At 38.5% G+C, this 23,223-nt stretch overlaps 1 protein-coding gene across 4 annotated transcripts in view; it reads right to left on the reverse strand.

The window, feature by feature from the left end:
- Positions 1-23,223, reverse strand: part of ZNF385D (zinc finger protein 385D) — a 417,872-nt gene that overhangs the window by 390,489 nt on the left and 4,160 nt on the right. The window contains exon 1 of one of the 4 annotated variants that reach the window (XM_064704624.1): positions 8,907-8,981. The exons of the other annotated variants lie outside the window; for them this stretch is intronic. The gene's annotated coding sequence lies outside the window, so the exon portion shown is untranslated. Of the gene's footprint in view, positions 1-8,906; positions 8,982-23,223 lie in introns of those variants that run through there. 4 annotated transcript variants of the gene reach the window in all.

Genomic DNA, 23,223 nt, shown 5'->3' on the forward strand with positions numbered 1-23,223 from the left:
CTTACTTGCCATTGGAACCATTGGAGATACCCTGGAGTACTGCATTTGAAAAAATATGTCTACAACAATAATACAAGATGTGCAAAAGCTGTCTGAACTTCATTTAAATATTGGTATGAAAAGTTTGGATTTGTTCTCTTTATGTTGTTTTGGTTTTTTGGGGTTTTTTTAAGAGAGATAAAAAATGAGAACTACCACATTCAGAAGTCAGATCAAGAAGAAATTAGTTAAAACAGTCCAGTACAGAAATTCAAGTGTAATTCACTTTTGGAAAAAATAAAAAAAGGCTCAAAAGATTAATAATGGGAGGTGAAGTGCAGCATTTTTCATTGAAAATTGTATGTCAGCCACATAATGCAGACATATTGGTATGTAAAGTCCACTGTAATAGAGTATTAAAAAGTCAGACAGTAAAATTGCTATTTTAATGGCATTTTGTTCTGATTACCAAATACCAGCATCCTAATCCTAAATCCCTGAGAGTAATTAGTTTCTCAGTCTCCTCTCTCCCATACTTAAATTTACTCCTGTGAACCATATCTTAGAGATGAATAGGCCTTTTCCCTGCTTTGGTTTTGGAAAGCCATCGGGCCCTGACTCTGTTCTGGAGATCTGAGCATAAACCCTGCTGCACAATCAGGCATTTTTGAAGGGAAAAGGTGGAAGAGAAACTAAGTGGATTCTGACAGTTTTGAAGTTTTGGGATTTTTCCCCATGTTGTTCCTGTTTTCCTACAACAGAAATAAGTAATAAAGGAATATAATTTTCCTCTTCTTGTCCCTGTTTCCCTCTTCCACAGAGGGAGCCTAGCTGGCTACTCTGACCTCCAGGGTGAAGTTTAGCTGCATCAAGAGGAGATGAAATTAATCCCTCCCTAACGCATCTGTCTTTACAACCTTCAAAAATCTTTACAACCTCCAACTACTGACCAGGTGAGACAAGGACAAGAAATAAGAGTGTGTTAGAATAGCTGAAGTAGCATTTGCAGAGACAGTATCTTTTTTCTTGTATCAGCAGATTAAGAGATATTGGAGGAAATAAAAGCTTTTTGACACTCACAGCCTTTACTGGACTTGAAAAGCTCCAGAAAACATTAATCTAAGTACCAAATTGAAAACACTGGGTTTATGTAATTGACTTTGTTCCAGAACAATTAGACAAGTTTTAGAAAAGGGGAGCTAGATACCTTTATAGCAGAAAAAGCTTTTGGCAAGACTAGAAGCAGTAAGTCATGTTTCCCAAGCATGAGGAATAAATACTTAGCACCTAGAGAACAGCTGAGAGTTAGGGGGTGATACTCAAAACAATATTCTGCCATAAAACCAATGTCTTCACTGCACTTAGTATCTAATGAGTTTCTTCTTTTAGCACTGATGTTAATTTTTAAAGGACTTTTTGCACTTTTCTTGAAAGATAAGACTACTAGAGGCTTTTTTTCTCAAGGAAAATGCTCCTTTTCTGAGTTATTTTGTCCATCACTCATTGCCTGTGTAAGTTCAGTCTGGTATATATAGATTTTGCCCACTCCAACAGCACTCAATATGCTGAATAAAGCACACTGAATGTTGAAATTTTGACATGTAGAATTTTCAAATGAGTCCATACAACACTGCAAATGGAGAGACATCTCACAGCTCTTAGTCCAAAAAAAGTTTTCACCTTAGGATGAGTTTACAGATGTTAAGGAGCAGGAGGAACAGCTGGGAAAACAACAGCTTTTGCAGATGTTAGGGAACAGTTGGGAAACTTCTTGGAAGAAATGATCTGTCTTATTTGAAGACCAAGTAGCCTATGATATATTATGTGGGCAAAAGAGCATATAGCCATATCATAGAGTCAAAGAAAGGTTTGGCTTGAAAGGGAAATTAAATATCATCTAGAGCCCCATAGCTTGGGAAAGAAAATAAATAAACAAACCAAAACCAACCACTCATACTGGCTTGTTTCTTGAAACCACAGTACATGTTCTGGTCACGTTACCCTTTCAAATAAAGAGCCTTTGTTTGTTGAGAGCTATGCCCAGACTGGTGAGGTACTTTGTCTCCTCAGATCACATAAAAGATACATTTGAGAGCCTTAGCTTTCCAATGGCTTGAATATGTGGACTGAAATAAATCAGTGAAATGCACCCAGTCCCTAAGCCCAGTCCCTAAGCCCTCAAAGCTAAATCCAAAATGTACCACCACCTTCTGTGGAAATTATGCTACATTCAGCCAGAACCAGTTTGATAGTATGTCACATAAAATCAAGTGGCTAAGTGGCAAATCCAATCTATTTGTGTATATCAAGGATGTCAAATACCCTTCACAGAAAATAAAAACATTTAGAGTTAGTAATTTTTCTCCCTCTATGTAGGAATCACTACTTCATTAACACTTCACTCAAAGAAATTATTAACATAGCCAGCAATTTAGAAAGAGTAGTAAAACAGCAAAAAGAATTATTATACATTACTTTAATACTATAATTAAGATCTCTCCCATTTTCAATTAGTGCCATAAAGTCCTTTGATTCAATTACTATAGAAAATTTTACAAATATGAGAGATCATTTTCTTTTTAAAATATTATAATAGAATAAATACAACTTCAATAATAGATATGAGTGTTTTGGCAGTTATTCGTAATTGATTTCCTGAAGATCACAGAATCACAGAATGGATAAGGTTGGAAAGGACCACAGAGGGTCATCTGGTCCAACCTCCCTCCTCAAGCAGGGCCAGCCTACAGCACATTGCACAGGAATGTGTCCAGATGATTCCTGAATATCTCCATTGAGGAAGATTCCAAAAACTCTCTGAAAAATCTGTTTCAGTGCTCCATCACTCTCATAATAAAATTTTTCCACATGTTCAGGTGGAACCCTTTTGTTTCTCATTTTCTGCCTGTTCCCTCTTCTCATTTTCTTGGCACCACTAAGATCCTGGCTCCATCCTCTTGGAGCTCTCCCTTCAGACACATACACTGATGGGGCCCCTCTCAGCCTTCTCCAGGCTAAACAGGCCCAGCTCAGTCTTCCCCAAGAGAGGTGCTCCTAAACAACCCCTAGACATCACAGCCCCTTGCCCCAAGAGTTCCAGGTCCCTCTTGTACTGAGTAGCCCAAAAGTGAACACAGCATCCAGATGTGGCCTCACAGACTCGCTAGCTGAGCAAGATCACCTCCCCTGACCTGCTGGCAATGCTCTTCTTAATGCACTCCAGGATTCCCTTGGGCTTCTTGGCACCCAGGGAACACTGCTGGCTCATCAACAGCTTGTTGTCCTCCAGGACCCCCTCAGCAGACCTCCTTTCCAACAGGTCGGCCCTCAGCTTTTACTGGAGGCTGACCTGGTGGATTATTCCTCCCCAGATGCAGAACTCTTCACTTGCCTTTGTTGAATTTCAAAAGGTTTCTCTCTGCCCATCAGAGAAACTCTTGGGATTACATATGCACCTAACCTCCTAGCCTCATCAGAGCAAATGTCTTGCCAAAGTCACAGATTCTCCAATACGCTTAAATACTAAGCCATGTTCAACATCACTCATAGGTATCACCTCTGAAATCAAACTCAACGACACTAGAGATGAGTTGCAAGGCATAAAACAATATAATATCACAGATAACAATCTACAGTCTTCACAGATTTCAGAACAAGGCAGCACATTCCCCTCTCCATAAATCTTAATTCAGAAATTCAATGTTTTGGCATTTCTGACTAAATAAACTATTGTCATATTTCTCAAATCAAAAACTGTATACATATCATGGAGTTATATATATCATGGAAGATATAAACAGGCAGGCTGTGGACCCAGAATCTTTCCATGGAATTACATGTCCAACAACCTCTTCTTGTGACTGACAGTTCTGATAGATTCAGCTGAAGGCTGATTTTAATGAAATCCCATTTTCCAGGGCGAGACCATTATGCCAGAATTATTTTTGTCCTCATCTTAACTTTCAGCACAAAAAGGTCTCTCCTTTTCTCCTCCATCCTCAATATAATTTTAAATTGAAAAGTCGAAGTCTTTTTACACAAATTGGTCTACTGACTTTCAGTCAGCTTTGCAAAAGATATTTTCTTCAGCTTATGTAAAGCCAGCATGATAGATCATTTTGAATAAAATAGGCCTTGGACAATTTCTAAAATAGACTGCTCTGTTCCAATGAATAGGATATATTGGTCACAGGACCTGCCATCTAGAAGCATTCGACTTGGTGTGTCAGATTCGAAAAGACACTCAAATCCCAGTTTCCCTCTTTAAAAGAAAGATAAGCTTTAGATGATGGCCAATTAGAAAACAAACTCCAAAAGCATTTCAAACCCACATGAAGTGTTAGCACTCATGAAGTTTTCCCTCAGAAGGGCATTGCACTTCAGACAGCAACTTCAGAACCAACACTACTGAGTCCACACAGAGAATCCCAGCATCAGCTAGCTGAGCCTGAAGCTCTTTAGATGACATGGCTGTGACACTTCTGTAGAGATTTAGGAGGGAAACAAAGAATGAGCTGTGTATCCTGGGTCAGCAAACTGGACACATACCCTTGCTGAAATCCCAGGTTACAGAGACCATCAGGTGCCAGGGGTGTGAGAGCGCCCACTCCCAGGTGCTCAAGCTTTTGTTGCCTCAGCCTACTGAAAAATTATTTCATCCCAGTAAGCTAAGGCTGTCTCAGCAAATATATTAAAATGCAGCAAAAGAAGAAGAAGAGCATGAAGCATGCTGAGGTTTAAGATAAATGAGCAGTCTGCTTACCTGTCAGAAGCCATCCTAAAGGAGTCCATGAGGAAATACAGCTGTCTCATTATTAAAGGGTGAAAGATGACACTGATGTCAATAAAACACAAGGACTATGACACACAACTGGGATTTAAGAAATGATTCTTTACCAAGTCCTCTTTATTTATCTGCTATTCATCAAACAGCCCTGCCTTGAAGTTAACCATTTCCTCCAACTCCTTACAAATTGCAGTGTTGCAGGTTCACATCCTCTGTGCACTGTCTTTTGCAGATTAAAACTTTAAAACAAGACTGGGAAAATCTGCACTACAGCTGCATACTGGGCATCAACAGCAGGGATTTGGTAGAAGAGGGTTACAGAGGTACCCTGAGACGGTTCCAGGTGCCTCTGAAACAAGCATAAACAGCCCATCATCCCCAAAAACTTCGGGCAGGTTTAAAAGAGGTTTAAGAGTGCCTGTGCCAGCCACAAGAGCAGGACACAGAGCCCTGGAAACGTCACTGGGAACAGGCTCTGGGCAGGAGGAACTGCACCATGGCTGACCGACGCTGAGCAGCAACACCCCCAAGGGACTGCAGCTGTGGGGAACCCATGCCAGGGCAGCTGCACCCCCAAAGGCACTTCTTTGGCCTGCTCTAGAGCAGCACATGACGAAGGAGAACAGTGGGGAAAAACAGTAAAATGAAGAGGAACAAAAATATGCAATTTTGGGACGCGACCTCCCCTCTTGCACTTCACCTCCCCAAAGGCAGTGGGGAGCACTGAACCTAATCTGAAGTGAAAATAAGGGAAACCAAGACTATGGAGGGGTTAGAATAGGTGTTTGGGTTAAGCTGATCTTGGGGAAGGGGAAGGAAAGCACTCAATGCTTTTAACTGTTTATATTCTTTCTTTTTACTACCCCTTCAATACCCAAATGCACCATCAGAGGTTTTTCGTAACTGATAAAAAATTAAATTCAACAAAGGCTCCCAAGTCTCAACTATTTTGCTTATAACAAACCACAATACCCAAGTGACAGATTATTTCTCTAGATTTCATACCAAGTATAAAAACAATAGGCCTCAGCCCATTTGTCTCAATACTTGTACAAACCATCACTGGCACAATTATGGCAGCAGTGTATTCAAAAGCCTTGGTAAGAAGCAGCAGATTGCAGTAACATCCCATTAGGCTATCTTTCAACATATGTCTGAGCTAAATAGAGTTGAAAGTTCATCAAAACAGATTTCTCCAGACTGACCAGAATTAGGTCCATATCGTTACCCTACTTAGGAAGCACTGACATTGTAATTACTTCAGGCACCCATCTGGCACAAATCACAACATGATTTCATTTCAGATGGTCTCAGCTTTGTTTTTCTCTCAGCTAGACTGTGACACAAATGTGTGAATCTCATCATTTACAACACGAAAGCATACAATAGTGATTTCTGCCTCATGACTCTGAAAAGCCCTGGCAATTGCTAATGTCAGGAGATTTACTTTAAAATTCGAATCATGTTTTAATTGACAGTGAATCGGACCTGTAATTCTTTGGTTTCTCTTCAATGACCTCACTCTAGCTCATAGGTGTTTCATATTTACAGATAACAATTGGCACAGTGCTAGGTAGATGTCAAATTCTGATTGAATTTAATCCAAAAGGCTGAAGTCCTTAATTCTCTAAATTAGGTCAAACAATCTAAAATAGTGCAGTGCATTTTTCAAGTTTTTTCACACAGATATTATTATAGTTGTTAAATTTATTATTTTGAAGGACTCAGGGGAAAGAAAAAATAAATTAAAGCAAGCAATTCTTGAATTACAGACACTGTAAGGAAAACACTTGATCTTGAATTCAAAATGTTACCTAGTTTTTACCCAAAGGTGTTAGCTTTTTGATAACTCAGGATAGCAAACCTATACACTATTTTTTTCTAAAAACCAGACAGTTGCCACCTGTTCATTTAAATTTTAGCAGGATAATTTCACTTAAAAAGTCACATAAATGCATACATATCTGAGAGGCATTCAAAAAAATCCTGCAAAATTAGTATAAGTGATCTGTGCTGACATTCAGTGACACCGGTTAAATATCAGATATCTGTAAAAGGCTTTTCCTTTTCTTACAAACTTCTTTAAAATCAGCATACTACCATATGCCAGTTTTCCAATGCACATCACACTGCTGACCATCATTAAACAATCAATTCGTTTCTGTTCCTCACTGTTATGCAATTGCATTGTCTTTCACGAGCTAGGAAATGGTTATAACAACAACAAGGAACCCTATGGGACGTAAGAATCAAGAGGTGTATTTTCCAAATTTTCACAGACCAGCTTTAGCAGTCATCAACAGTTTGAGGCTTGACAAGCTAGAAAGGGTCTGTTGGCAAAAGTAACATCCAAGATCTTTGATTATCTGTGGCAACACAGAAACGCATAGCCAAGAAACATTCCTTTAGGAAACTTCTTCATTCAAAATATTCCAGCAGTAGGAGAGCTCTTTCTTTACCTTGTGCTGAACAGTCTTTTTCATCAGCTGTGATACTGAAATGCAGCTAACTAGTTTTGCTCTGATACCTCAAATCATGTGAGATTTCCAGATTTGCTTGAACACTGACACCTTCCATTAGCCAGCTCCCTGAACTTCTGAGGCCAAAAGCAGAAATGAGGTCTTGGTCTTCCCCAGGGCATTCACAGCCTGGCTAAATAGCCTGTGTCAGCCTGGAGCATGAGAGCAGTGAAGTCACATAGACCAGGATTTTTGCAAACACAGCTCCACTTCCTCCTAACGAAGAGGACTTGTTACTTGTGAGACTGAATGGGAACTGGAGGTGACAAGGCTGAATACTTGTAAGCAGCAGCTGTTTCTGTCATACACATCAGCTGTGTTCTGCCTTAATCTGTGCAGTTATATCTGAGAACCTCTTTAATGGACAGGGGGGCAAAGCTAAAGCGGTTTTATTGATGCTACAAACAATGAAAAAGGGTGTTTCTAAAAAGTAGTCCAGATGGCAGGTGAATCTGGGTCAGAGCTGCATCATATGCTCCCAGCTGGAATCGAGAGTATGAAGGCAGGAAAAAGTATTCCTTGCTGTAAGTAAGAAAATTAATGCTCTGCCTTTACATAAACAAGTTATCAGGAACTGATATCATTAGGAGGAAGCTGCATTGCAGAGAAATGGCCTTAGCATGTTTTTCAAAATAGAAATGTTGCTTAATTGAATGTAAACAGTAAAACATAAAATTGCAATAGAGCTGTAGTAGAACATGTTTGAAGCTCTAACTGGCTGTATGTTAGTTCAATAGGTTATAAATCATAAAGGTCAAGTTTCTCCTAGACAGTAAAATGCTGCAGAAAAGCTGTGAGAGTTCAGTGATCTCTAATTGTCCTCCCGTCCTCATCACACTCCACAGTACTTAGTTTTCTAGGAATGTTCATCATCATTACAAGTCTCCTGAAGAGTTATTTCTGTGTTTTCCCAAATGCCCTTCCTGCATGACCCTGCCTTTTTTGAGATATTTCCCTTAGCTAATGCACTCCCTTGACCCTCTCCTGGTACTTACTCTAGAGATCAAAACCACATCTTCTTTATCCTTTCTCACTCCTTAGAGATGTTTCAGATTCTCAGCAGTCATTTAAGACTTCCTTCTATAATGGTCATGCTACCCTGAATGCTTTCAAGACACTCTAAACAAAACTATTTTTTCAGTTTAACCCTCCATACCAGCATTCAGAAACGGTCCATGTATTTTTCCTCCCTTCTGTATCAGATGACATTCCTTTTGAGCGCTTGGGTGATCATAAAACATTTTCATACAGAGCCCTGGTGCAATACTTGGCATGTTCTGGATTGAAGGAGTGGCTGATAGAGGATATAATATCCTCACACAGTCACCACATTGCTCTGAGGCATGCCTCCAAAAGGCTTAAATTGCAAGGGAGTAAAAGGAGGTGATATGGCAATGGGAAAAGGAAAATATGGCAAAAACATTGCCTAATGCTGTTGCCCTGTTTGCAGCTACAGGACAGTGACTTTTCACTGATGTTGTATGCCTGAATCAGTCCAATGTGCCTGCCAAGCCTGCATTTTTGTCCCAACCATGCATTCCCATTCCCTCTCTGGCACATATCTGACCATGGTATGAACCATTTCATCTTGCTAGACCAGCAGAAAAACAGGAAAACCTTACTTCCTGAGAGAGCTTCTTCATCTCCCCTTTCAGCTCTTCTCCAATCAGCCTTTGTGAGAGATTTCTAATGCCAGGGTGGTCACAGTGCTAGCCAAGCTCACTCTGATGCCCCTTTTCAACTCTGTTCCCACCTGCCGCAAATTTGTGTAAATTATCCCAGCTGTGCTGGGCTGATCCTGGCTTGATGCCAGATCCCCACCAAAGCTGCTCTTCACTCCCTCCTCAGCTGGACAGGGGAGAAAAAAATACATCAGAAGGCTCACGAATCGAGACAAGGACAGGGAAAGATCATCTACCAATTACTGTCATAATCAAAACAGATTCAGCTCAGGGAAATTAACTAATTTATTACCAATCAGATCAGAGTAGGAAAATGAGAAATAAAACCAAATTTTAAAATACCTTCCACCCAGCCCAGCCTTCTTCCCAGACTCAATTTCACTCCCCATTTTCTTTACCACAGGAGGATATGAAATGGGAGCTGTGGCCAATTCATCACAATCTCTGCCAATCTTTCCTCCACAAGGATGGACTGACACCTCGCACTCTTGCCCTGCTCCAGGGTGGGGTCCATCTTACAGGAGACCTTCATGAACTTCTCCAACACCAGTCCTTGCCACAGGCTGCAGTTCTTCACAAACTGCTTTCCTTCCACAGGGTCCCAAATCCTGCCAGCAAACCTGGTCCAGTGGTTTCAGAGCAAAAACTTCCTGAAGTGGCAGAGTTATTCTGGATACAAACTTTCTTCTCAAAGTAGGAACTTTCTAGAAGGCAGTTGTTCTACTCCCTGGCTGGACTGTTTTGAAATAAAAAGGCAAGTGTAATAAATTCATGCATTCATTTAATTCAATTAAAGACAGAGATCCAAAATACACTAAAAATAGAGTATATTGAAGCTCATGCTGAATTTCCCTGTGAGAAAATATACACAGGGTCAAAAAGGAAATTCAATGCATGTTCACCTGTTGTACCTCCATTCTTTTTGAAATCACACAACGTAGTAGCTTAATTTTTAAAAAAAATATTATTGCACAAGATCTACACAAAGCCCACAAACACTATCAAACAAACAATACATTTAAGAGAAAAAAAAAATGCATTTGTTCTCTTAGACATATTATGCTTGACTTCCACACTCAAGTGTGGACAAGTGTCAGACAGAAGTGTATTTTTTTTTTCCCTAGATCTTATTAAGTCCCTTTTTAAATGTCTCCTATTAATCCGAGGTGTGAGTGCTAGGCATAAGTTGGTCCTTCAAACTTTTAACAATTTTTTAGACAGAATGTATGTGAAAATATGCAATTACAAAGCACTGTAATAGTCCTGGTAAGACTGAACATCAATGCTGCCATCACTTCTAATCAGGAAAAGCCAAGTACCAGTTTAGAACCTTGCCAAACTTTGACCGGGGCTTTTTGGTTGGTTGGTTGGTTTGTGGTGAATTTTTTTGGACTTTTTTTTTTTGTTCAGTATCTCTCCCAGGTGTAATTTTTTGGGGACGGCTAAGGAGTTTTTGGGACAATTAAACTGGGAAGACATACTTTTTGCTCATGAATCTGGAAAAGATTACTGGATGTGAATAGCTTAGAAGACAGAGAGTAGGACAAGAAAATACAGGGGGGTACTGAAAGTACTTAACAAGCCTGGGATGACCTGGAGAAGGAAATTGTGACAGGAAAAGCACAAATAAGAGATACACATAAAAGATTGGAATGAATCACTTCCATGTGTTGCCTGCTGTATGGTAGTGCCATGGACTGCAAGAGGCATTGCCAGTCCCTGTGCTGTGCTTCTGTCTGGCTCCCAAGTAATGTGAGCAGTCACACACTCTCAGCCAGGGATCTGCCATTTTAACCTTCACCACTGGTCTTTAGGTAGATCTGTTTTCCCAGTTCTACTCTCCTGTAGCTGCCTGTGTCTCTAAAGACTCTGCTAGCAAACCCCATCCTGTACACTCTTTACACCAGCGCCCATTTTGGGCAATTTCCAGAAGTATCACAGTGCAGCTAACATTGCTGTTTGCACAAAGTTTTGGAACCACTGGCACTCAGGATTTGATCTAAAGCACTCTGATCTTGCTTTGGTTTCCCACAAGTGCTACTCTTCCCTTTCATCCTTTGATTTAGACACAAGCACTGCCTGGTGTGCCCCAGACTTTTCTGACACTGCCTCTTCCCAGACTTTTCCTTTCCTTGCAGCAACATTACCAGCAACAATATCAACATCTAAGAGCTCCCCTAGTGCCTGGTTCAATTTCCTCTGAAACATCTCAAATGCCAGGATACTTCCAAAGACATTCTTATTTAGTGATATCTTCTGGCAGATACACAAAGTTCTAGGTGCATCCCAACTATGTCTGTGCAAGAATCATATTTCTGGACTTAAAAGAGAAAAAAAAAAACACAAAAAGAACCCCCAAACAAACAAACAAAAACACACCAACACACCTCCCTTTCAGCCTGGACTCCTCAGTAGATATATATTTTTTTATGAGTATTGACAGTCACTCTTTATTCACTACTTGTTCCGTGTTAATTGGTCTATTGAAAGATGCAGGTCTTTTACAGTTTTCTGTCCTCTTACAGATAAACGAAAACAAGCTGCTAATTTAGTTATCCTGATAGGTATCTAATGATTCCAACTTTATGTGGAAAAGCTGCCTTCACTGGTTTCCTCCATGTTTTACAAATTTGATAAATATACAAACATGCAACAGTTTCACTGTATGAATTAGCTTTATCACAAATCATCACATTCCTGCTTGGAGACCTGTCAGTTTCCACAGGCAGAGCAGAGATACCCAAAGACTTTTAGCTCAGAATTCTCATTTTCTTTCTGGCTTTGATTAAGGGAAACCTAAAATGGTCTCTCTCTGCTGTTTCATTCTGTGATTAAGACATTTATAAAATACTTTTTTTAACTGGAATGAACTGGAATGATGATTACTGCTGACCACTGTACATTATAGTCCTCTTCACTTTTTTGATCCATTTCAATATTTCTTCTTTTCCACATCTCATTTTTAAGCATACTGCACCCACCTTGTGCAGGCTCAGTTGTAGAATGATCTTTATCTGGAAATAAAACCTTGTGTGTGAGGTTTTGCTGTCCTAATTCTACTGTTTTGTTACTCACAGTCTTTGCTATCACCCTCCTTATCACTATCACATTTCTTATTTCATCACTTAACAATATTCCACATTTACTAAAGTAAATTGTTTACTCAATAAGCTATTGATAAGCAATTTTGCAAAGTACCAACAACGTTCAAGCCCTGTGCATTCATATTTGGTCACATGCTACCTTTCCCCAGAGTACATATATCTTTCTGCACACTCAAAAACCTATTAACTTACCTCAGTAAATTCCTTGGATACCTGTTCCCATTTCTCAAATGCAAATAACCACTGTGCAGACATTGCCCATAGGTCTCTGTATGTTTAAATCATTAAATTCAGCTCTTCACTCATTGCCAGAAAACCACTTATAACAAGTCAAGTCAGGCAATGCTGCATCCCCACTCATGTGGAGTTGTGCACATTCTTTTCCGCAACAGGCACTCTCTTCTTATACATCAATGTTTAATTTATATATGGATATAACATATATAAAAAATATATATGATACAGAATTCCAGTTTTTAGTAGGAATTGTGTTGGTTTTAGTAATAATCTCTGCAAGAAAAAACTCGAGCAATTAATTTTCAGCTGACAAAATCTTTACTGTCTTTTACCTAAACCAGCAAAGCATAATTCCAAGCTAATTAAAAGTCAGCCACATGCTGACATGAAAAATGATTGTTATCACTTTTTCCTGAATGCTGAATTATTTGCAACTAGTCCCCATTTGTAGAATTCCACCTCAGCTTTGTATTTGCCCATACAAATTGCAATTCCCTATTACCAGAAGATTCTCCTCTCGCCCATGGACCATTTGATGCTATCGTGGGCTGGTAGGACCAGCTCAGTCAAAGTGTTCAGCTTCAGTGAGGGACAGATGTGGTGGTTTACTCCTACAGCAAATAATTTGGCTGTCAAGGCATACAAAATTAATTCCAAGTGCAGGGGAAAAAATATACTCTCTGAAGTTGAAAAGCTTGCCAAAGGGAAAAGTAGCATTAACAAGGAACTTGTACTGCTCATTTGCTGCATGCAACTTTTCAGTCTGCTTCTCAAAGTTCTGTAACAGCATGTCCAGAGAGAACTGAAAAGGCAGCTGGATGAAGCTGTCAGAAACAATGACCCAATAAAAAAGGCTCTTACCATTTGCCAGTGATGAGCACTAACGCAGCCCTTCCCTACCCCCACAAAATCTGTGGGAATGTCCTAAATCAGATTCGCCCTTTTTGTCAGCAATTTCCAGAGTTCTCTAACTCATATGTACCTAAAAAAACAAAGACCTCTTCCCACAGCAACATCAAGGAAAACAGCAGCTTCCAAAGACGACAATCATCACCAGCACTTCTCTGTGCATCAGGTGATTGGAGTTTGGGTTTGAAGCATACAGTTAGGAGTGTGGCTTCCTCAGAATCTTCTGTTCTATCTCTAAAGTTATACCCAGAAAGTTTACAATGTTTGATCTTCCTGAAGTTATTGGCATAAAACCAAGAGAAAGCATAAATGAAAATTACAGTACTGTTATATATGCAAGTGTGGAATTTGGAGCTCATTGGGCTCACAATTTGGACTCTCATTATAATTGTAAAGAAAAATACTGAATAATTTTACATACAGGAAAACTACCACAAATTTCTTTAAGAAAAGAAAATTAACATATATATATAAAAGAAAATATATATATATATATAAAAGAATTAGAAAACTCTGTAGTGTGCCAGATGGACATTTGAATACACAGGTGGCAAGAACACCAAATCCTAAAAAGGAAAGGGATGGGCTTAAGCAGGAGAGGAAGAAACCACATTTTAATTCCTGTCTCTGAGACTGAAGCTCAGATTTAACTGAGGTTATGGGAGCTGAATAAAGGGGGAAGAATTTCTGGAACAGTATAGACATGGAAATTATTTTAGCATGAAAAGAAGAGTGAAAGAAACAAAATATGGCAGTGTATTTAGAATCTTTTTCCTCCCAAGATTAAGCATGGGCAGACAGGCTAGAATGGGATAACACCAAAATTATAAATAAGAATATAAAAAGTAAAGGAGAGCCACAATCAGGAAAAATTATTCAAGAAAAAAATTTTATTAAAATGAAACATGACTGATTACAGCTTATTGTTTGAACAAAATTGCTTTATTCCATAGGCACAGCTTACACTTAAGATGGGTATGCTCATCATTTTGTGTATATCTCCAATCTTCCATTTTGAATATTTTTACCATTAATTTGACCTGTAAGATTGTGCAGAGGATTGCTTAAAAGGCAAAGAGAAAGGATTTTTCCACTTTGATGGGAAGCAAAATAGACGCAGAAATTATGCAGCTAACACGTGTACACAAAACAATGAAAAAAAAACCAAACCATGGGCAGATTTTGCTAAATGCAACTATTAAATATATCTTATTCAGTTAAGAATAAGGTTTTTATTGACATTAAAATGATTATTATTTATTGGCATTAAAATTATTTCAGAATGGCTTTAATCAGGAATGAAAATTATTATCCACATGTCAAATAACTATTATCTTAGATCTTATTTGGAAAAGTATCCTATCAGCCTCTAGGGAAACAGAATAATTAGTCAAGTTGATATCAAATGAATTTCCAGAAATATTAAGAAGTAGGTCACAAATAAGCCTTTTATTTTTATTTTTAAGAGGGGAAAAAATAATAAACATCTCACTTGTTAATAAATCCACTTGTTAATGGCCCCAAACTAGGCAGCTTTATGCTTCAAAGTTATTCACACTTCACAAATAAAATTTTACCTCACCAAGGAGTAAGGAGAGAAACAACAGTTCTACTTTGTTATAGACCTTTATATCAAGATATTTACTGCCATCCTATCGCTGTCAAATCTGATTATAAACCAGGGATCAGCGAGCAAGGGATTAAAGGCTCATCTGAGAAGATGGAAAATATGAAATTGATGAAAATTGTCCAGACTGTGTCAGTTTCACAGGAACAACCATCCAGATGGAGGGACTACTGGAATACTGGAATTACAAATATGAGTACTCTCAGTCTCTCTCTGCCTTTGAAATGTAAATGAAAACTGCTGGAATAGTTGAACAAATAGATATAGATATAGATATAGATATAGATATAGATATAGATATAGATATAGATATAGATGATATATAGATCGATCTAGGGTAGGAGTCCCCACATAAACCAGCTTTGTGGAGCACAGGATCAGCATTATATTAAATGGAAATCCTTGCTGATCCTTGAGCTTTCTCTGCTCTTATTTGAGAATGTTTTCCTCCATAGGCACTATATGCATTCAATTTCTGTTCTGTAAGAAAAGGAAGCACTTATTGCTGTGCAGGCTGGCACACAGGTACTTAAGTTGCTACATGAGCACTAAGGTCATTTGAGTGTTTGTGTAACTGAAGCTGCTTTTGAGAAGCCACAGCTCAAAAAAAAGAAGTGACTAGACACAAAAGACAAGAAATAAAGGTTTATGTACATAATCTCTAATGGATGGATGGCTGAAGGGTTAAAGGGAAAGCTTTTATTATTCAACGAGAATAATAAGGAGTGTGTCCAACTAAAAAAAGAAAAAAAAAATCCCAGTCCACTCTTCCAGATGCCATAATGTCATTTGCATTTCCCAATTACTTTCTACTGATTTCACAGTCAAGCACCCAACTATGGGTTGAACATGAGATGATGCAAGGTGAAAATGGACATCCTTCAGCTGCCAGATGCTCTCTGAGGCCATGGTATTTCTGAGCAGGTATATATTTATTACAGAACAGAAAGTTGTCTCAACCCCTACAAGCAAACAAAGTGATGTGTTTGAACTCTCCCCTTCCATGAAAAACGCCTCAGAGAGGAAGGAGACAGACCCACACAGAGGCACTCCATGCAGTGCCTAATTCTAATTTGGGGGCTACGTGGGCCCAAATCCATGCCTGTTCCTTCATGCACAAGAGCAGGTGCAAGTACAGTCAGGGCAATGTCTCTTATAGCAAGCAAAAGTCTCTCCCAGAAATGTGCTGGGTGTAGGAGTAGTGGATTATCAGGACAGAGCAAGTCTAATTTCATTCTCTGTGAACTGCAAATGCAATTTCTTTTGCTGCATCCTGGGAAAAGTACAGCAGCAAAACTATCCTCCCACGGTGGATTTACTAAAGTGATTTTTTAAAAATGAATGGAAAGAGAGAAAAAGAAACCTCATGAAGAATAAAACTCTATTACTTGTATATATTTTCAATTATACTGTCTAAAATGGAGGTTCAACTCTGACATCATAAAAGAATCTATTTTCTTTCAGCTATCAGTAAAGATATTAAAAAAAAAAGTTCCGGGAGGGTGGGTGGTGTATCGCTACACAGAAAGCCAAAATAATCACTTTCCCTGTCTTCCCCTTCCTCCCACATTTTCCTTTATGGGTTATTCTGCTTTTACTGCCTACATTCTTCACCTGAAGTCAAATCCTCTGTTTATGGCATCACAGTGGTTGCTGTGGAGGTTGTTACGACGTACAAAGCCAAAAGTGATGAGTTCAAGTTTGGACTGAGCGTTAGTATCTCATGAAATGTTTCTGAAGGAGTAGGAGATATTAAAGAGAAGAAAAAAATAAATACAGAACATAGATTGAAAACAAAGTAATTAACTTCTTAAATGACTGTTTGCCATCATTCAATTATCACAACTGTTTTCAGATCTATTACTCCAATGGCTGCAGAGACAAAGTGCTGAACTACACATATGGAAGCAAGCACACAACAGGAGCAGGCAGAGCTAACACAGATGGCAGCAGAGCTCTCAGCCACGCTGCTCAGTAGTGCCTGCTGTGATTGCTGCATATCTCTGTAAAAAACACACAAACAGCAAAGTGAGGCAAACACAGACACTCACAGTGCAGCACTGCTCCGGCAGTGAGAGCTCCCCATGGCACCCTTCGCTCTGCACTTTCTTCTGTGCCAGGTTCAGGGTCTGTAAGCTATGACCAGAGAACACACATTCCTGAAAAAGCTATTAGTACACAGCAATTCCTTCTACTGCATGGATTGGCTTCACACACCCTTTCTCAAACATAGACTCGTTTTAAAAAACAACTGTTGAAGAACAAATGCTAATTCTCAAGAAACACATAAAATTTCAGAAAAGAGAGAAATCCATCTTGGGATTTGCATTACTGCCAAATTTTCACAATTTTTGTAGCAGATAAAGTTCTTATTTTTCCCCTTTATTAGGAAAATCATAAATTACTTCTATTTACCATAGAAGTAATTTATTACCATAAATTACTTCTATTTACTAGTTTCTCAATCATCTTTTGCCCCAGCTTTGAAACCTGAAGTATTACCAGGACTGTAGGCTTCAAGGAAAACCACTGATCAAAGATTTCTGAATCATATCTGTACTGATAGAAGTTCTTACCTACCTACTTGTTAAAAACAAAACCTGCAAAGAGCAGTGGAACAAAGATAAAATCTGATGTCAGATTTAAAGAAAACAAAACAAACAAACAAACACTTGAGGACAAGAGAAGGAAGAGAAAAATTCAAAAATAAGACTTTAATGGCCACGGAGCTCAATAAAAGGTCTTATTAAAATATTATTAAGCAATGAAAGTGAGTCTCTAAACAATCTTTTAACATGAGTGCCTTGAGACTGATGGTGGGCCAATGTATCTTATTACATGACTGGAGAAGCATTAACAAATTAATTATAACAAATAGCTGAATTAATTAGGATATGTGGGACAATAGCAGTTAATACCAAAAGTCATTATGTGCTTCTTAAAGAAAAACAGTACTCTTTTATATCAGGAAAATATATTACCAGCAAGGTTGTACTACTGCATCCAGGCTATGTTACATGGAGATTTCTTACATAAGAATATTGACAGAAAGTTGTGAAATTTACTTGTATGCTTGTACACAAGAAGATACCAGGACATAAAGGTGCAGTGGAGCTGAGCTGCTGGTTCTTTGTGAAATTCTTTAAGCCAGATACAGGGGATGTCCAGAGAAATCCACCCACCCTGTGGGGGCAGGTTGTCTAGTGGAACATCAGAACAAGCAGTCTCATTACTGCCCCAAAGCTGGGACCTTGTGGAGCATCCAAAAACCCAAAACAAACAAACCCAGACAGGATAAAACAAAAGGACACACACCCAAAAAACCAAAACCAAAACCAAATCAAAAAAAAAGTAAAGCATTGTCTTTCAGACTCTTTCCATAATGACCTGAGACTCCTGTGCTGTAATGACACTGGAATATTTCAGTTGCTCAGGTTGCCATGACCCTTCTCATCACAAACCCTTACCTGCACTTCTGGTTCATGCAGAGTTGAAGGGCCAGACAGCTGGCATACTCCTCTGTACTTCTCAAAAAGTTAACTAAGTTTCTAGGTGAACTCAGATAACGGGCTGCAAGCCTAGGAATAGTTCGACTTATTTTTATTCAGAACATTATGGATTTAGCAAATTATTACTTTTCCAGAGTATCTTTTCTGGAACATCCCAAAATAAGACAGCTTTCATTATATTTTGTAAGTGGTACTTCAGATCATCAGTGGAATCACTTTAGCACCACTTACTCTTGGACTTATTTCTAGGAAGATGCCAGTTATCTAGAACTCCCACTTTTCCAAAATTATCAGGCGCTCTTTGGGGTTTTGATGTGAAAAAGTAACCTCTTGCCAGGCTTTGTGCACTCCTTCCTTGGATGTTTTCAAGACTGGATTGAAGAAAGCCTTGAGCAACCTGATCTTATCTCACAGCTGACACAGAGCAGGAGACTGGACTAGAGATGTTCCTTAGGATCGTTCCAACCTGAATCATTCTATGTATTCCTCAGGTTTCCACTAGATATGCTGAATACAATCAGAACTTATTGGATCTAAATATTTTAACTAGATTAAAAAAAAAAAAAAACAAAACAAACAAACAAACCAGAACCATCAAAGAACCATATACGACTGTCAAAATACATCAATAAATAATTTTGCCACTTTCTTCTTTTTATGCTAAGAAAATCATAAAACAGAGTTTGAGTTTGCAGAATACAAAAGCCTTGGGTAAAAATGTCCATCTGCCATCAAACTGGCATAATGTTGGTGCAGGAATAAGAGGGGAAAAAAGCTAGTCAAGGATGCTGCTTCAGCTTAACCCTCCCCACAGTGGAACAACTGCTCAATGCTGCTAAGAACTCTGAAAAGCTCTCAGGTGTCACTTAATCATCTCTTCTGTGAGATCATTTGTGTGCTCTCTCCCTGTGCCAAAACAGAAGAATTCAGAAAGCCTGAAAAATCAGCTCCCTGATCTGGTGCATGCAGCAAGCAGCTACAGCCCACAAGATCAAACCCTTCCAAGATCAGAATCTCACTCCAGCCACTGCAGTTTCTGTAAGGTGATCCTTCTGCCACCTTTACACTTGCAATACAGTCCTCTCCCAAAAATTAATGTCATTGAGCTGGGACTAGCTTTTCAGCCTGGACATTAAGAAAACAAAGACCACCAACACAAACAAAAACCCCAACAATATATGTTTCTGTTCTAAGCAGATTATTACCACTTCTCAGTGAAAAATAGCAACAAATCCTCCACAACTGCACAATGAATATACACAGTGGTAAATTCTCTTTTGCTTCATTGGAACTTGCCTTTGTAGGCCAAATGCTCAAAGCAATTTAGGCTGCACCCAGCAGTACCATTAACGCAAACAACTGACCATCCCTCAGGCAAGTTCAGTGTTAACTGAAATCAATAGCTGGACTGCCATAGAGAATTCCAACGTCATCAGGATTGGAAAAGACCGTGTTTCCCTAAAACACATATAGTGAGCTAAAAAAACCACTTTCTTCCAGATTTTAAATGGATTTACAGGCTTGAATATATCTTGGAATTCCAAGTAGCTAGAAAGCCAAAAATTCACACCTCTAAGTTAAATAAAAATTGAATACTGTGTTCCCATTCCCTCTAATTCAGGTTTGAACATTGCAAGGAACACATTACTGATGTCAGGACTTGATTATGAAGATGTCTTATATTTTAAAATGATGCAGAAGTCTTGAAACATTCTGCCCATCCCAGAACACAGCATCTCATCTGTTTTGCAGTCCTGCTGATACGAATGTAACGCAGGGGTCCCTTGATCTCTCTGTGTACAGCTTCTCATTGCAGAACCTCCTCTCACTTACCTCCTAAAAAATTTTACTCCCACCCACTTCTTGTCTAGCAGCAACCATGACCTCCCACATGAAACCACAGTGACAATCAGCCAAAGAGATGAAACTGATGAGGACATCTGGTTACACTACATGAATTTACTCAACCCAACTTCTGGAGAAGGAGTATCTCTTCTCAACCTCCCATTCCTCCCCCTCACTACAAATGCCAGCAGTTTAGACAGCTCTGTAGTTTCAGAGCTTCAGAGCAATAAGTATTGAACAAAATACTGGAATGGTTTGCACAGCAAAGCACAATGCAGTCATTAACAATAACAACTCTTTTTTTCTTGCTTTTTTCCACAGGCTCTTGGGTTCATTATCACAAACTAATAGTTCTACTTTAATCTGCCTTCAGGAGAAGGTTCTACCCACTAGTTCTTACTCCTTGTTTCTACTTTTTGATGCTTTCCATAGGAATGTGGCATCAACAACTCAATGAAAATTGGTCATAGAAAACATACAAAAAATATTCTTAGGTATCACAGTGCATAAGACAGGATCACAAAGCCACTTTAAAAAGAACACATTTTGAACAGTATTTGGGGCTTTTTTATTAAGAAGATCCTTCATTATTTACCTTCCAAAAGAAACAAAGATTTTTTTTCATCTAAGTAAAGAAAATAATCTCAATTCTACTACTACATAGTTAAGGCAAATGCTATTAAATAACTCAAGGAACTGCCAGTGTAATGCCTTTTTATAAAAAGAGCATTTATTTTCAAAACACTGCCTAAATAGCAACCAAAGTGCTATCTTCAAGCTCACTCACAAGGCAAGAGGTACAAATTTGCATTTGCTGGCTCAGCCTCCCTGCCCTGTAGCCCCTTCCTTTGCACCATGCCACTTCTCTAAATTATTCAAAGAATGCCATTATAGTTTTATTTAACTTGCTATTTAATGATTCAACATATTAATCAGCACCAATTTAAAATCCATCAACAAAATAGAATGTATCAAAGTGAGCCTACAATAAGAACATTCCTTGTTCAGCTGTTATCAGAAATATTACATCCTCTACACAAAGCCATATGCATGAGGGCAGAAAATGAAAATGCTGCCTTACAGTTTCATAAGAAAGACAAGTTAAATCCTTAGAGAGTAAAGACATTCCAGGTCTGGGGATAGCTTATGCTTCTACTGCTCAGAACAGCACTGGGAATAGCCCAAATTCATATGGGAAAGCAGTCAGGAGTTGCCACAGTTCCAATCAATTATTAAGGCAACATGACAAAACAAATTCAGTGCATAAACAGACATTCCAACTGTAGTTAATGGACAAGATGATTCATTGTTTTAACATGGCAAGGCTAAATGGAAAGACAAAGGCAGAGATGTTAAACTGAATATAGGACTGGAAACTTCCAGAATCAAGTATAAAATGCCCTGGAGTCAGGGTTACTCAAAATATAAAATATTCTCAAATGTACTGAAATGAGATATTTTCTATAGTTCTGTCAGAGTAATCATTTCACCTAGCTTCAGAATATTCAAGAGAAAAAGCCAAATGATCAGGAAAGTGATTCTTTCTTTTTTCCTTTCAGATCACACCTTGTACTTCCCAGCAAGGTGACTTGAGACTCTGTCTGACTAAAACTACCCAAATATTCTGTAAAAAAATAGAAGTCAGGAAAATATATCTGGTTATGAAATAGAAGGGAAGTCTTTGGTTTCTTAACTACATTTCTGTGCCAAAATTAGATTTAAATAAATATCAGAAAACTGTATTTGGAGTCTGCTTCTAAGATCTAGATGGTCGGTTTTTCATTGTATCATAAATTAAAATTTAGAATAATCTGTGGATTTTTAGCTCTGATTACTTATCTCTAATTGAGGAAGTTATAATGCTAGGCTTTATCAGTATCATAAATATCCTCTTCTGTGAACTAGGCATCCACTAGGGTATCACCTTTCTTACAGGGAATAATTTGAAAACAAAACAAAAGAAATAAACAAATAAGTTTTTACAAACAAAAAACCAGAAACAATGACAGAAAGAGGTAAAAGCTAGCTAGCACTTACATCAAAGGAAAAAGGGAAAAGCTAATCAAGTTAAAATATGTTTGGTAAACCAACCCCTCTTGGAGTTGGCAAAAATCCTTCCTTACCCATCCATTTGTTTGGAAAGTCTTGCCTTCAGAGCAAAGTCTGCATTACACAGCAAACACACTGCCTTACTAATGAGACCCCAAAAGTGGCTGAGGCATCAAAGTGTCAGTAGATGTAAACAGAAATAACATCAATGTTCACACATTCTGAACATATAGGCTAGGAAAATGTTTCAATATTTAAAACCTACCTGCAGATTATTCCAGCTGATCACAGAAAAGATGTTTACTTGCTTTAAGAAAACTTCTATTCCTTTATATTAAGTATATATATATATATATTTATAAAACCTGCATTAATTTCAGACATTTACTTTCACAAATGCTACAATAAGGCACATGTAAAAAGTGAGGTGAGAGAACTATGCCTCAAGCAAAACAGAAGATTTGGTTATGACTACCTCAACACGACCAACAACATTATTTCCCAGGAGACAGAGAAGGAAGAGACAAGGAAAAGCTTACAGAAAATACTGAAGCACGTTCTTGAATATTTCAAGAAGAAATGTAAAAAGATGAGAACATCTGAAAGTGGAAAGCTTAAGCATAATTTAATTTCCTTACTAAATTCCTTACTAACTGTGGAATTAGTCCAGTCCAGGAGCAACCTTGATGTTTGCACATGTGCATACAACTAAGCTCATTCAAGAGGAGAACTATGAACAGCTTTGTAGAGTTTTTTTCCTCTCTCTCCATTCTCCCAGCAGTTCACCACAGTTGGAAGAGACCACATCTCTGCAGCAATGATACATTGACTTCCCCCCTTCCCACACTACAACCTTTCCATTACACCAAACAGATATGGCAACAACAGTTTTTGTCTTATTCTGTGACAGCTCTAGATACGTGAAGACTAAAATTAGTCAGCAGATCCAGGTGAAACAGTGGTCTGTGTTGCTGGAG

The sequence above is a fragment of the Zonotrichia leucophrys genome, chromosome 2, assembly GCF_028769735.1.
Source record: "Zonotrichia leucophrys gambelii isolate GWCS_2022_RI chromosome 2, RI_Zleu_2.0, whole genome shotgun sequence".
Taxonomy (NCBI): Eukaryota; Metazoa; Chordata; class Aves; order Passeriformes; family Passerellidae; genus Zonotrichia; species Zonotrichia leucophrys.